Source organism: Danio rerio, chromosome 4 (assembly GCF_049306965.1).
Source record: "Danio rerio strain Tuebingen ecotype United States chromosome 4, GRCz12tu, whole genome shotgun sequence".
NCBI lineage: Eukaryota > Metazoa > Chordata > Actinopteri > Cypriniformes > Danionidae > Danio > Danio rerio.
This window is the reverse complement of record NC_133179.1, coordinates 34,900,406-34,915,885: the sequence shown is the minus strand read 5'-3', so window position 1 is coordinate 34,915,885 and position 15,480 is coordinate 34,900,406. Positions and strand designations below refer to the sequence as shown.

General features: G+C 40.6%; 1 protein-coding gene and 4 non-coding genes across 5 annotated transcripts in view; 2 read left to right on the top strand and 3 right to left on the bottom strand.

Annotated features, from left to right (window-relative positions):
* Positions 1–15,480, bottom strand: part of LOC137491231 (uncharacterized) — a 498,327-nt gene that overhangs the window by 178,523 nt on the left and 304,324 nt on the right. The gene's annotated exons all lie outside the window — the stretch shown is intronic.
* trnav-aac (transfer RNA valine (anticodon AAC)) lies at positions 7,162–7,234 on the top strand. The gene has a single exon. It is a non-coding gene; the product is annotated as a tRNA-Val (tRNA).
* trnav-cac (transfer RNA valine (anticodon CAC)) lies at positions 7,339–7,411 on the top strand. The gene has a single exon. It is a non-coding gene; the product is annotated as a tRNA-Val (tRNA).
* trnal-cag (transfer RNA leucine (anticodon CAG)) lies at positions 8,488–8,570 on the bottom strand. Its single transcript has one exon. It is a non-coding gene; the product is annotated as a tRNA-Leu (tRNA).
* On the bottom strand, positions 10,424–10,587 carry LOC137494464 (U1 spliceosomal RNA). Its single transcript, XR_011014422.1, has one exon. It is a non-coding gene; the product is annotated as a U1 spliceosomal RNA (small nuclear RNA).

Genomic DNA, 15,480 nt, shown 5'->3' with positions numbered 1-15,480 from the left:
AAAAAAACAAAAGCCACAGGGCCCAATAAACTTAACAACTTGACTTTAGAATAGAACAGTGCATTTAAAAAAAAAAAAAAAATTAAACAAGCTTTAAAACAATACTGTGTGGCTTTACTTGTTGGACTTGGCTTAAGGTTTGTTAGCATTCAAAAACACAAGCTCTGAACCTTAGTTACCTTAGGTAGGCTGAGTCTGTTTCTTCTTTTGTCATTAGTTGTTGTCACAGGATAAAAGATGCTAAATGAGTAAATGCAAATGAAATCTTTCTTTATACAAATATTAGACCAACACATAAAGTCTGCATAGAAAAACATCATTAAACAAAAAATGGGGTATAAATGAACAAATTACAAATCACTTGTAATTTTAGAATTTAATTAATTTATCGCCTAGCTTAGTGTTTGTTTTCTGATAGCGAGCCAGCAAATAGACATATATATATATATATATATATATATATATATATATATATATATATATATATATATATATATATATATATATATATTAGATATAAACCTACATATCCAGTAGAAAAAAGTAACAATAACTTGGTGACAATAGGACAGAACTTCTTTTATTTCTTAGAAAATGCTTTTTAGGTACACATTGTTTGATGATTTTATGAAAAGTTTAAAATATGATCATATGATGCAACAAAAATTCAGTTTTACATAAATATTATTGACTGAGGTTCTCATTGCAGTGTACAGGAGAACTACAGTTTAAGATTAGATATGCACATAATAATGTAAGGATGGCTATATCTCTCCATAATAATAAACCCTGAAACTGTTATGGAACTCCACACGAGACAAGAGCATGAGAATGGTCAGTCACTAAAACAATAAACTTTCTAATGTGAGAAGAAGATCAGCTAGAAAACCAGTTGTTCATCCTGAGCCCCCCTCTTTGCCCTGGACTTTACCTTCTCCACCAGAGCAGCTCACTCACATTTCACACATAATGTTTAAGTTTTTAATATGGTGTATCTTGTGGCTTTATATTCATGTTTGGTGTGATTTTAAATGTCTCTGTGTGATTGGTAAAGTGGTCTTAATTTCACTGTAATATTTTGCAATCTCCCTTATTTCAGTTAATTTGGGTTTTGACTTTGGAAAGATCTTTGCCAGATGCTCCACTTCAAGGAAAATTGTCTTTGCATCAACTCATGACCAGGCAAGAGTCTTGGTGAAGCTTTTAATGTCTTGAATTTATGATGATTTGAGTATTTGGGCAAAGTATGCACACTGTTAAAAATTGTCCTGTTAAAAAACAGTAAAATACTGGCAGCTGCAGTTGCCAGCAATATACTGTTATTTTACAGTATGTTGCTGTAAAAATACATGGACTACATTGATATACACAATACTCAAGTGAACTCATTTTGCTCACTGAAAGCAACTGCCTCAACTTGGTCAACTGCTGAATGAGTTTATGAAGTAATGTGCTATATATGCTTAGAAGTATACTTATAACGATAACTTATTTTAGTTAATTAGAAAAGTTCGGTTTAACTCTAATGTCTTATTTTTCACAACAGCACACATACATGTAAATCTGGAATCACCAGAGAGATTCTAACTGCATCAGCAACTAAACAGCCGCTGTCTTTAAATAGAGAAACATGCAGAATAACATCAGCAGTTCATTGTTCATCTTTAACTCATACACTGGCTCTACTCTCCTCCACAACGGTGACAGACAGAAGAAATTAGCTTCAGGTTTTACAGTAAAATACTGTTTTTTCCTTGATTTAACAGTAATCTACTGGCAGCTGTGGTTGCCAGCAATATACTGTTTTTTTACAGTCTATTTCCGTAGTGTAAATTAACAGTATATTACTGTTAAAATACATTTTTACACTGTGATTTTACCTCTCACACCTTTAACCCTTTAAACCCCAGAGCATATACTTCAGTTTTTATTGAAGTGTCCACACTACTGAGTGTTCAAGAAACATGGAGCAAAGCTGAAGTAAATTCATTAATTAACTGACTAATTAAATGATAATTGAGGATTAACAATGAACAAATGAAGAAATACTGAAGGGAAAAAACAAGAACAGAACATACAAAACTTTAGTCACAGCTTTATAATGAAATAACCTGAAGAACAACAAATGATTAAATCATTTAAATGATCAGCGGATGATTAAACAACTCTACAAACATCATCACCAGCTACACTTATTACTTAATACATGTATTTTTGTATAACATCTACTAAAGTTCTTCTTGAGAAAAAGTTAAAGTTTTACGTCACCATCATGGAGAACAGAGTTTGCTTTAGTTGGGCTCTTAGCCCTGTCATTTTTAACATTTATATATCTGTGCTGCTGCAATTGTTAAGAACTTTGTTTAAAAAGCTCCTTTATTGAGGCAAGCCAGCCAAAAACCTAAATAAGATCTGGTGATGTTCATGTTGCTGTTAAATGGCAAAGTCTGTTCTCATTTAGTATAATAAAATTTACTGCTCCTATTCAATGTTAAATCTATTGTTTTACATTATATGTATATATATATATATATGGCAATGATTTCTGGAAGTTTTTAAGAATATCTTGGACAATAACACTGCTCTATGGTGTAAATCGCATTCAAAGAGACATCAATAATCAGCGTATGAACCTCAATAATGGTGAAAACAAATTTAACAAAATTAACAGTTTAACTCACAAACAGGCAACTGAAAGTCTAAACATAAACAACAGCAGAATCAAACGCAAATAAAGAAAACTGTTAGACCATCATACAACATTTATTTACACCGCAATGCATGCTGGGATATTTGTACCGTGCCACTCACAGCATGCATTGCAGCATGAAACATTTGAGATGTTACCATTGTTGAGATACAAGGTCAGATTCATGAGGTCTGAGTGTGTATATGTCATAACTGAACTGTTTTTGTATGTTATTTCTTAACTGTTAAGTAATTACAGAGGTATCTTTTCTGTTTCCACTCCTCATTAATTAAATTAATACCTGCAACTAAGCATAAAATCTATTGCATGAGACCCTTCTTCCAGATTTATAACAAAACATTTATCAGAACTAATTTCAGACAATTAGATTTCTCTATTTATTGACTTTCCAACTTTATTGCTATAATACAAGCACTTTGTTAACTCTTTATTATAGTAATTGGAGAGTCTGAATTAATAAGTTCAAGGGTGAAGAGCCCAACTAAACCAGCCCCTCACTCCATTACGGTGACACAAAAAACACCTTAATTTCTGTTGGATCTCAATGAGAATAGTATGGAAGTCAAATCAGTCAGTAATAAGTATGTGTCTGCTGTTGTTTGTGGAGTTGTTTAATGATCCTCTGCTGAGACTGAAGGGGTTTTATTTTACTTGATTTTATTTAATGTTGTAACTCAAGTGTTGTTTGTGTTTCTTGTTTCTCTTTCCTTCAGTAATTGTGATTATTAACAGCAGGTGTTCATCAGTGTCTGAATTCACTCATTAGTGTTCATTAACTCTGTCAGGTGAACTATATTGGTGAACTAGTTGATGGAATAGTGAACAAGGACACAAAGCGTGATTTCAAACACAGACTTCAAAATGTCGAATCTGAACTCTGTTAGCTCACAGTTTTCTGCTGTTGGTTACTTTCTCGAAAACAAAAATGTTACCCAGAAAGCACTGTTTTTAACAGAATATTACTGTTTTAGTGAAAAAACATTATTTTACCGTAGAATCTGACCGTTTTTTAACAGCAATTTTTTACAGTGCAGAAGTGTCCGTGTGATCCAGTAGACAGGATACCCCATTGCAGGTTGAGTCTCTGAGCTCTGCATCAGGATTTATATGCTGCAATGTATTTCTACATGGTCAGGTATTCCTCTTTAACTCTTCAATGTATCTTTGAGTAAATTATGTTGTACAATCTTGATAGGCTTATTTGGTTTAATTATGTGAACTGGAATGGAAAATCTTTTCCTGACAAATAAATGTAAAATTCTTGTTTAACTCTAATATCTCCTGAAATCATTTAAATGTAGTAGATTGTTTAGGCTGATGTTTCCGCAGCCTACAAACAGGATTAGTCATCTATTTAGGCACAATGGATGAAGCATGGGCACAGCATTAGAGACTAGTTGATTTCTGACAATCACTGATGATATAATCTAGGGGCTAAATCAAACTTTCTTTAAGTATGAGCAAGCATGAGGCAGCCTATTATTACTTAAAGGAAATTAGCTTATCTGCTAAGAATCAGAACTGGAAAAGATGTGTCTGTGAGCAGATGAAACTGGCCAGCATACTGACTCTAAGTGACTTTGAGTAAACGATGAAACATTAATTGAATATAAGGATTTTTTAGGTTAATCAGTCTAAAATCACAACCTATGAGGTAATCAGCTTGAATTAGATGAATCTAACTCTAAAATTATTATAAATTGGAGTCAGATTAAAATTCAGAGCTAGAAACAAATTAAAATAAATTTTAACGTATAAAAATATTTCTTTTCACATGTGCTAAAAGGCTTAAACGCATTTAACCTATACCCATGCTGTTAGTTCCGTCATGGGACTAATAGATGGACCCTCACATGTGTGTGTATTTATATAGTTTAATTAGTTAATAGTTCTACAGTTTCTTCTATTTTACTTGTTGATTTCTATTTTATGTAAATAGTGTATTTATTTTGTTAAAGAGCCCATATTATGGTTTTTTTTTTAAAATGCCCTTACATGTAGTGTTTAACAGCTCTAAGTGAAGTGAAATATCCAGCTAAGGCTTAAATCTGTAAGTGTACAGTGTTTAAAACTGTTGATTCATCTATAAAAGAGTCGACTCAAAGTGCTTCAAATGAGTCGTCTTGATAACGAGTCATTAGGTGTTTAGTGATGACGTATCTACGAAACACAAGTAGTTGTGTGCGCAAACCCGAGAGATTTGAAAACTGAAAACACACACACACGCGCGCGCCGGTCGAATGTGATGTCACACTGTGCAGATGGATATTATTGAGTCTCTACCCAAAGATGAAACCTTAGCATTAGCCCAGCCTTGAGCAGTTTGAGTGCTTCTGGAAACTACATACTTTAAACTGGGTGTATATTACATGCTTAATATTCAATTTTTAGACTGTGTGTGTGTGTAGGCCTATTATTATTTAAAATAAAATTTAAAAATAAAAATGATTATATTATGTAAAAAAACAATATTCTTTATAATTATATCCAGTTTCCCTAAAACTTTGCTTAAATACCATATACATTTATTAAATAAATAAAACCAAAAAGTAAATAACTGTTTGGTCTGACAAGTTTTCAGGACATATCAAATTTCAGCACAACACTAACTAACTAGTCTCACTCACACACACACACACACACACTTGTACACACTCTCACTAACACACTCACTCTTGTACATGCTCTCTCTCACACACACCTACATTCTATCTCAATTCAATTCAGAAATACTTTTTTAGCATGACTGTAAATGATACAATGTTGCCAACACAAACACATAGACATCTCACAGACACATGTACATGCTCTCACTCACAAAGATAAGCCCTCCCTCTCACACACACACTTCTACATGCTTTCTCATAAACATGTACTGGCTCTCTCTCTTACACACACTACTACATGCTGTCTTTCACTCACACACACACACACAAACAAATGTGCATTTGATACTTATTTATATAATTTTATGTGCTCATTAGGCTTACGATAGGTGGTTGCATTGTAATTATTTGGTCATGAAGGTATTAATTGTTTTAAATTGTTTTTCAGCTAATAATGTTTGTGATGTCATACATGCTACAAAAGGCTTTTGAAGCTGACAAGACGTGGAGCAACCATGACCAGAGCGTTCTAGAGAGAAGGTGTCTCTCAAAATACAGTGGCCCAGCTCGCTGCAATTGCAGAGCTGTACTTTGCTAACAGGGAGCAATTTAACAGAATCAGCTTCACACCAGGAATATGAACAGAGTTCGCTCAAAAGTGTAGAGAGCTCATTTTTGGAGATTTTTGCATAAAGGTTGTATCAATAAAAAGGAAGGGTTCTTTTGTATGTTTCTTTGTTCAATAATGCTCCGGTTTACTGTTGGTAAAATGTAGAAGCAAAAACCTACAGCACAATAAGCTTAGCTTATAATTCCAAAAAAAAAATAATATTGAAATCAGATGCAAAAACCTTTAAATTCCGACTAAATTCATTAATTTTCTTTTCAGCTTAGTCCCTTTATTAGTCTGGAGTTGCTACAATGGAATAACCCAAGAGCTTATCCAGCACCATCCATGTTTTACACAACAGATGCCCTTCCAGCTGCAATGCATCACTGGGAAACATCCAAACACACACATATATATATATTTGAGCCTACTCAATTTACCTGTACCACATGTCTTTGGATTTGTGGAGGAAACCAGAGAACCCAGAGGACACCCACACAAACACAGGGAGAACATGCAAACTCAACACAGAAATGCCACCTGACCTAGCTGAGGCTCAAACCAACGACTTTCTTACTGTGAGGCGAACGTTCTACCCTCAGCGCCACCACATTGCTGGCAATTTAATTGTTATTCTAAAATGTTTTTTTTCAGCCTACTGTTTGAAAGATAATGAAAAAAATATTTGCCACAAAAATAGTTAAATTGCAGAGCTAAGACTTAAAATATGTATACATTTTAGAAAAAAAATGTATATGGTGGCTGCATGGTGGTGCAGTGGGTAGCATATTTGCCTCCCAGCAAGAAGGTCACTAGTTCGAGCCTAAGCTGGGTCAGTTGGTGTTTCTGTGTGGAGTTTGCATGTTCTCCCCATGTTCGTGTGGGTTTCCTCTGGGTGCTCTGGTTTCCCTGACAAATCCAAAAACTTGTGATCAAGACGGCGGAAGGGCCACAGCACTTTAGAGTCATGCACACCAATCAGGTAAAAACCTTTCGACTATGCATGAGCTCAGAACATGTGATGAAGGAACGCTCAGAATTCAGGTGCTTCAAATGTGACGAAAGGGGACATTTCGCAAGGACCTGTACAGCTGTGTCGGGCCCGGATTGTAAATTGGCCCTGATACCTGCAGGGAGCTTGTCACGCTGAGTTGGCTTTGTCCGCTCGATTGACCAACGCGTACGCCTTGTTTTATCCTTGCAGGCCTAACTTCGCTGGTGAAAGCACTTGTGGGGTTTCTGTAGTGTAGTGGTCATCACGTTCGCCTAACACGCGAAAGGTCCTTGGTTCGAAACCGAGCAGAAACAGTGCTCTTCTTTTGGCGAGAAAATAATAGCATCCACTGCCGCACCAGCAATGATCGTCGACAGGCACCCAATCAAAAAGGGTTATCAGCTCGATTTGCCTGAAGGTTTCCGTAGTGTAGTGGTTATCGCGTTCGCCTCACACGCGAAAGGTCTCCAGTTCGAAACTGGGCGGAAACAACCTCTGGCTTTTATGACAATTGTCAAATCAGGCTTCTGTTGAGTACTGACGTTCACTGAAAACATTCTTTCTGCAGAGCGGTGTGAGGCTAGAAGTTTGAATTCAGCTCAGTGTTTACCGCCCCTCGCGGTGTCGCAAACTTGCGTAGAATCTGATTTCTTTTAGCTTTGTGTTGTGCATGAGCAGGTGGCCAGTGCGTTTGCTGGCCCTTCACGGTGCAGACCGTACAAGACAGCTCTATAAAAAAAGACTATAAATACTTGAAGCAGCACTGGCCTATTGGTTTCCGTAGTGTAGTGTTTATCATGTTTGCATTACACGCTAAAGGTCTCCTGTTCGAAACTGGGCGGAAGCATACAATTAGCGGACACTTTTGTCCAAAGCGACATACAATAGTGGAGGTATTCAACAAGACGAGGCAATGCATACGAAAAAGGGCTATTTATTCCAAGTAATTTGTTTGTGCTCAGAGAATTTAGTGCTGGAGTAGGAGTTTCGTTTTCTTTAGAGAGAGGGATATTCACCGGGGTTCGGGTGTACTCTGAAGAGATGGGTGTTAGCTGTCGTTTGAAGGACACCGGTGTATCCGTAATCCGAGTGGGAATGGGAAGGTGATTCCACCAGCGTAGAACATTGAATGAAAACATTGTGGAAAGTGACTTTCCGTCTCTCTGCGCTGGCACCACAAGACAGTGCTCTCACCCTAACCGGAGGCTCCTGTGGTTATCACGATGGCTTTACAAGCGGAGGGTCTCCTGTTAGCAACTGGGCGGAAACATTCAGATTTGCTTTTACGCACATTCTCAATTGGCTCTCTGCTCACTGGATGATCCACGATACAAGGGCATGGATCTGTCAAATGTCATGACTTGACGTTGTACGAGGATTTGACGAAAAAAATGCCCTGCAAACCTTAAAAAGCAACACCATCCCAGGACAATTCTTTTGATCCCCTTTCATTGCACTTGCATTAAAGCCCGCGTGATGCGGCACTTTGTCAGTGTTACTGTATCATTCGGACATGGGGGCAGAGAGTTAAAGAATTCAGCCTGAGCGCACTGCCGCAGGCTCGGTTTGTCAGAAGTGGGATTCGAACCCACGCCTCCAGGGGAGACTGCGACCTGAACGCAGCGCCTTAGACCGCTCGGCCATCCTGACATGCAAGCTTGGCAGGAGCTGTCTCCTGGGAGCCACACCGCAGTACCGTGACATGGAATCTGGTGCTTCACAGCTTGCCCAGCTCCGGCTGTCCAGCTCATTGGCGCTGCAGGCAGCTAATCTGTGCTCGCCTCCTGGGGCTGCGCCTAGTTTCAATAGCCAACACTTGACAGCTGTCATTGCTTACGGCCACACCACCCTGAGGGGGCTATAGAGCAAACAGGAAGTGAGTTGGCAGCAGTAAGGAGAGGAAGGCTCTCCCCATTTTGTTTGTCTACCTTTTTGTTTATTGACCTTGAGTGTTTTTGTTTGTTTGTTTTCTTTTTGTCTTTAAAAACCACCTAACAGCAGCATTTTGCTGACTGAAGGGTGGTTATGTAGTGTGTTTTATTTTTAATCATGGACAGATTCCCCGGCAACGACATGGAGATGGAGGGACTTGCAAGAAAGGATAAAGAAAATGGGCTGGATAATAGACGGAGAGGTAAAGAAAATGGACTTGACAACAGACAAAGAGATAAATAAAATGAAGAGCCCGGCCAACGAAGAGGTGAGAAAGGTAAGGATAAGCAAGAGGTACAAAGAAGAGTATGCACAAAGGAAGCAACAGTAACTGTAGAAGTAGAAAATGTAAAAGATGCAAGAAGATTTGATATAACCAAAGCAGTCACGGAGCTGATTGGAGAAGGAAGAATGCTGGCGGTGAGACCCAAACAAACAAAGGGAGTATGAAGTAACAATGGAGACTGAAGATGACACCGAAATTTTAATAGACAATGGATTGACAATTAAAGGAGTGAAATCTGAAGTACGGAGGTTACAAAACAGAGACTATGTTGTTTCGTTCAAGCATCTGCCTGTTTACCTAGCAAATGAAGAAATTTTAAGCAAGCTAGAGAGATGGGGAGTTTTCCCCATATCTAAAATTAAAAGAAGATTGTATCCTGGCACAAACATAGAAGATGGAACAAGGTTTGTAAAAAACAGATTTCCGGAAGAGATGGTCTCCTTACCATACAGTACCAAAATCGAGACGGCGGAAGCGCCACAGCACTTTAGAGTCATGCACACCAATCAGGTAAAAACCTGTCGACTATGCATGAGCTCAGAAAATGTGATGAAGGAACGCCCAGAATTCAGGTGCTTCAAATGTGACGAAAGGGGACATTTCGCAAGGACCTGTACAGCTGTGTCGGGCCCGGATTGTAAATTGGCCCTAATACCTGCAGGGAGCTTGTCACGCTGAGTTGGCTTTGTCCGCTCGATTGACCAACGCGTACGCCTTGTTTTATCCTTGTTTTATCCTTGTTTTATGGCTCTCTGCTCACTGGATGACCCATGATACTAGGGCGTGGATCTGTCAAATGTCATGACTTGACGTTGTACGAGGATTTGACGAAAAAATTCCCTGCAAACCTTAAACGACAGACGTCTGCAAAAGATTGCAGTTCTTGAAACAAAGTTACCTCTGATCCGAGCAGAAGCGTTCGCTTACTCAATGGCAGAAAAAATGATGACCTTTCACACGGTCTACATTCGTTCTGTCAGTAACAGCGGCCGGCCGGCAAATAAAATTCTGACATTCCACAGGGCACACTCGCTTGGCGGACAAAAGCCACCGGGGGCTCTCTTTGCGTGTTCCTTCACCTGGTCAAACCGCTTTGAGGGGGGACCTTTCGAGTAGTTTTCGGCGTCAGAACAGACTCTTCTAGCGACGGGTGGGCAGGCCTTCCACAGGCGCGCGCGGCTCTACTGAAGCAAAAGAGGCTTGGCAAAGGACGAGGAAGAGAGGGAAGCGCCGCTCCAGCCGGGTCCGACGCTACTGCCTGAACTCTGTCTTGAACCACTGTACTCAGGGGAGAGCGCGAACGCAGTCCCCCACTACCAGAAATTATGACGTCGAGATTCCAACATTTGGGGAATTCGCAGGGGTCAGCGTGGCCGGAGTGCAATGGCCAAGCCTCGCCCTGGGTGAACCACCTTCTTGATCATGGTATCTCCCCTGCCAGGTAGGTATGAGTTGCCGGGTGGCGCAAATGGCAGCCGCCGTTTTCTATCGGCCGTACTCCAGGGCGGTGATGCCCAGCAACCGAGCATGGGGAATGGGCCAGCAACCCCTGTCCCCTGACGGCGCTGTACTTGCAGCAGACGTGCCTGTTCCTGCAAACCACTCGCTAGTAACTGTGGCAACGCATGAAGAGTTTGAGCTTCTTCCAGATGCTTGCTTTGTGTTTTGTCATCAGTTGGGGCTGCCAACACATGGATTCCACTGGACGCACTCGATCTGGGGATAACAGACCCTCTATGGGGGGAGGGGAGGGGATCCTCCTGTTCTTTCTTTCTTTTCCTCCATCTGTTTTCTTTCTCTACAGATGTCGTTTTTCTCTGCTTAGTTTCTGATTTGGTCTATTTGGACATGTCGACCTCCTGCTTTGCTGCGGTTCGGACCGCCTTTGCCTAGAGCTCCGTGCTTTGCACTCTTGCCTTGTATATTTTGTGTCCTGTTTTCTTACGTCAGCCTATCAGCACAGTGCTCAAACGACATAGCTTGAAGAACACGACGGGATCTACAAACGTTCCGCAAAAGAACTTCACTGACGAAAGCGGAAGCGCTAACGAAACAACCTCTCGCTGCAAGCACCTTACATTCCTGGGACGGGAAACCACCGACGGCTGGCTGCGAAATTGCCTCTGGTTCAGATTGGTTTAGAACCGTCCCTCTGCCTAAAACGCCACAGACGTCTGCAAAAGAATGCAGTTCTTGAAACAAAGTTACCTCTGATCCGAGCAGAAGCGTTCGCTTACTTAATGGCAGATAAAATGATGACCTTTCACACGGTCTGCATTCGTTCCATCAGTAACAGCGGCAGGCCGGCAAATAAAATCCTGACATTCCACAGGGCACACTCGCTTGGCGGACAAAAGCCACCGGGGGCTCTCTTTGCGTGTTCCTTCACCTGGTCAAACCGCTTTGAGGGGGGACCTTTCGAGTAGTTTTCGGCGTCAGAACAGACTCTTCCAGCGACGGGTGGGCAGGCCTTCCACAGGCGCGCGCAGCTCTACTGGAGCAAAAGAGGCTTGGCAAAGGACGAGGAAGAGAGGGAAGCGCCGCTCCAGCCGGGCCCGACGCTACCGCCTGAACTCTGTCTTGAACCACTGTGCTCAGGGGAGAGCGCGAACGCAGTCCCCCACTACCAGAAATTATGCAGTCGAGATTCCCACATTTGGGGAGTTCGCAGACATCTGCCTAGGGAACGTGCAATGGTAACTGTAGACTGTAGACTCTCGTCCAACGAGAAGCCGCGATTGTCTACAGTTTGCTTAGACCCTGGGCTAATCGGAGGGATGCATTGTCTAAAGTTTAAAATCAGGGCCAATCAGCGCTGAGGATTTTCCAAAGTTTCTCTTGCTCTGAATGCTCAATTTATCGGGTCAGAAAGTTCATCTGCTGTCGAGATTAATTCGTATGTTAAAGTGATTTTGTGTGGAAAGTTATTTTTATACTGTTATATTGATGCACAGTATGTTTTGTTCACGACATGTTTGAAATATCTCACTTTTTGAGCAGTATTCGTGAGGCTGCGCCTTCAGAAAGTACACCTGTTGTTGAGATTTCGTGTGGTAAGTTATTTTTATACTGTTATATTGATGCACAATATGTTCTGGTTACATCACGTTCGAAGTTTTTCACTCTTTGTGCAGCATTTTGTCTTTGTTCGTGAGGCTGCGCTGTCAGCAAGTACACCTGTCATAGTGATTTAGAGCGGTAGGTTATTTTTATCCTGTTCTGATAAACAGTATGTTTTGCTCACATCACATTTAAAATATTTCACTGTGTGTGCAGTATTTTGTCTGTGTGCCTGACGCTGCGGCATCAGACGTTCATCCATTACAGAGATTTTGTGCGGTAAGTTATTTTTATTGTTACATTAATGCTAAGGTCACATCATGTTTGGAATATCTCATTCTTTGTGCAGTGTTTGGTCTGTGCTGGTGACGCTGTGTCGTCAGAAAGTTCACCTGTCCTAGAGATTTCGTGTTGTAGGTTATTTTTATACTGTGATATTACTTATATGTATATATGGCTGCACAAAACCTGAAAAAGTTTAGCTTATGTATTATTTTCAACGCTCGTGTCGGTTTGATAGCTCCATTCACATAGTAAACAGTTGTTTCATTAAAATATAGCAACCATCATGCTAATAAATAAATATCCCTTCATATACAGCAATATATGTGACCATGACAATTATTATCATTAGTTGTTACTATGAGAAGTAAAGAACATTTTAAGATCTTAGCTGGGACAAAACATATGATCCATACCTGTACACAGTAAAATCATCAGAGTAAAATTTACTCAGTTCAGAGAACATTTGGTCCCTCTCTAAATTGAGCAAAATTTACTCAGCAGCAGAGTTAAAGTTAATGATCCGATGATGAGTTTAATTAAGTGATGATTGAGGACTGATGATGAACACCTGCTGTTAATATGCAGAAACAGAAGAGAAGCAGCAGCAGCTACGCTCATTGCTTACCTGATTGACTTTATTTCTGTCAGATGTTCAAAAAATCCATATGAGACTGTGGCGAGGGGGCGTGGCCGAGAGCCGTGGGAACGGAGTAAGGCCACCGCGTAAGTGGATACACCTGCGGTGCGCACCTGCCTCGGATCCCACGGAAGGAGCTCTGGACCATAAAAGGAGGAACTATGGCAGAGGAAGCCGAGAGAGGACCGGGCCCGGACATATTTTACTTTTGCTTTCAGTTTGACGGCAGTCTTCGTGAGGAGCTGCCGTCCGTCCGTTTTGGTTTAGACACGGAGACTGCCGTCCCTGTTATTAATAAATATTTTAAAACTGCGTTGGTTCTCCGCCTCCTTCTTTCTGGCGGCCAAAGGGCCATGAACTTTATTACAGTGGTGCCGAAGCCCGGGAGAAGGAGGGACGCGTTGTCCAGATGCCCTTGCCGCTGAGAGAGGGGCGAGTGTTTGGGAGTTAACCCGAGTGGGGGAGAAACCTGTTCGTCAGCCCAGAGTGCCGGGGCGGCCTGAGGCTGGCGAGGAAAGGATCTGCCTGCTGCCGTCTCCCAGCATGGGGAGGAGCAGGAGACGCAGGGCTCACCACCGAAAGGGAAAGTGCTGAAGGGAGCCATCCCACAGAACCCGGGGGAGTTGCCGCGATCCACCATGATGCCAGAGCCTGCATCCATCCACGGAAGCGGAGCAGGAGACCAGAGATGCCGCCAGCCAGCCAGGAGAACCGCCGCCGGACGCCAGAAGACAGACGGGTGGATAGATTCCTCCACAGGGCTCCCAGCACGTCATCGCATCTCTCAGCTGGTGGAGGACCGAGTGGCAGCGTGTCTGGAGAACAGAACCCCAATTTTTTTTTTCATTTTCCTCTCTCCCCTTTCCTGGTGTACTCTGTCTTTCCTTTTTTTTCATCTCCTGTTCTCTCGGCCCATCTCATATAGGTCTCGCAGGGGCTGTGGCGCCAACCCCCCCATTGTCTCCGTGAGGAGCTGCCGTCCCTGTTATTAATAAATATTTTTAAACTACGTCGGTTCTCCGCCTCCTTCTTCCAGGCGGCCAAAGGGCCGTGAACTTTATTACAGAGACTTATAGTCAAGTCCAGTGTTGTAATGAGAAACTAAATCATTTGGTGATGAAAGGTTAGTAATTTCAGGAAGAGAGTTAATACTAGCAAAAAAGGATTTTAAATTAATATGTTTTATGTTACGGAAGGAAATAGTACGGAGAGGTTTGGTGGAAGAAAGAGAGAGTGCAAAATTAAATCAGAGGAGAAAATTATCCGTTATAGGGAGTTCCTCAGCAGAGAGGTCAATGGGTGAAACACCAGAGCAGCAGATGAGGTTGAGGGTGTGTCCTTTAGAGTGTGTGGGAACATTGACATGCTGTTGAAGTCCAAAGCTCTCAAGACAGGATATAAAATCTCTTGTAAGGGAGTTATTAAAATTATCCACATGAATATTAAAATCTCCTAAAACCATAATATTAGGTGAGAGGGTGGTAATATGTGTTAAAAAGCAGCAAAGTCATTTAGAAATTCATTATTTAGTTTGGGTGGACGATAAATTATGGAAACATTTGTAGGTGTGGATCCAGAAAGTTTTGAAATCATAGATTTGAATGAAGGAATAATGTGAAAATGTTTTTAAAGGAAAATGAGAAAGATTTTCAAGAATGTGTTCTCAAAAATTTCTACATTTGTTTCAGAAACAAAGTGCATAAAAGACCAGTTTCAGAACAATTTTGGAAAAAAATATTTGTGGAAATAGACAAAGAGGGAAACTGGAAGAATTTAAAATGGAAATATTTAGACGCAAAAATTGAAACGTTGGATTATTTCATCAGACATAATGTTATTTTCACTGAAACAAAACTGGCACAAATTGGAAGCAGTGAGAATGCATTATGCAAAATATGTGGACTGGAAAATGAAGGTATTATGCATTTGTTTTTAAAATGTGTTGAATTTAATACATTTATGGCAAAGTTAAAAGAAAGTATTAAACAAATGATGAAAAGTAAAACTGATTGAGGAGGAGACAGAATGGTATAAAATATTTTTATTTGGTTTTAATTAGGGATGCACCGATATGGATTTTTTGGCTGATACCGATAACCGATAATTCTTCAGACTTGGAGGCCGATAGCCGATATGTATAGGCCGATAATAATAAATATTTTAAATTGTTATATTTTTATACAGCAAACTTCATAAAAGATTGAACTGCTCTTATGAACTGAATAGTCTATACTTGAAGCAAAAAAGATATGATTTCGAAATTGCAAGGTGTCAACATCGGATCGATAACGATAATCTTAAAAATAGCATTTATCGGACAATAACGATATGGGCGCCGATATATCGTGCATCCCTAGTTT